Below are 262 nucleotides of genomic sequence, written 5' to 3' on the forward strand. Positions count from 1 at the left end.
GCAGCCTTCTTGAGTTTTTTTTGTGGGGGCGAGAGCAGTTGTTTTGCGGGACAGGCGTCTATTTTTATTTTTTTTTTTTAACCCGAGGACTAAGGTGTTTTAGACTAACAAAAAAACACCCCAAACAAACCAGATAAACCCAGCAGACGACAACAACAAAACTCATAAAGAGCGAGAATGCGGTTCGGTTCCTGCTCTAACTGCTCTTGCCAGAATCAAGTGCATCCCTTCCCATCACAGCGGCTAATGGCAGACGCGTCCC

The sequence above is a fragment of the Merops nubicus genome, unplaced genomic scaffold, assembly GCF_000691845.1.
Source record: "Merops nubicus isolate BGI_N331 unplaced genomic scaffold, ASM69184v1 scaffold18453, whole genome shotgun sequence".
NCBI lineage: Eukaryota > Metazoa > Chordata > Aves > Coraciiformes > Meropidae > Merops > Merops nubicus.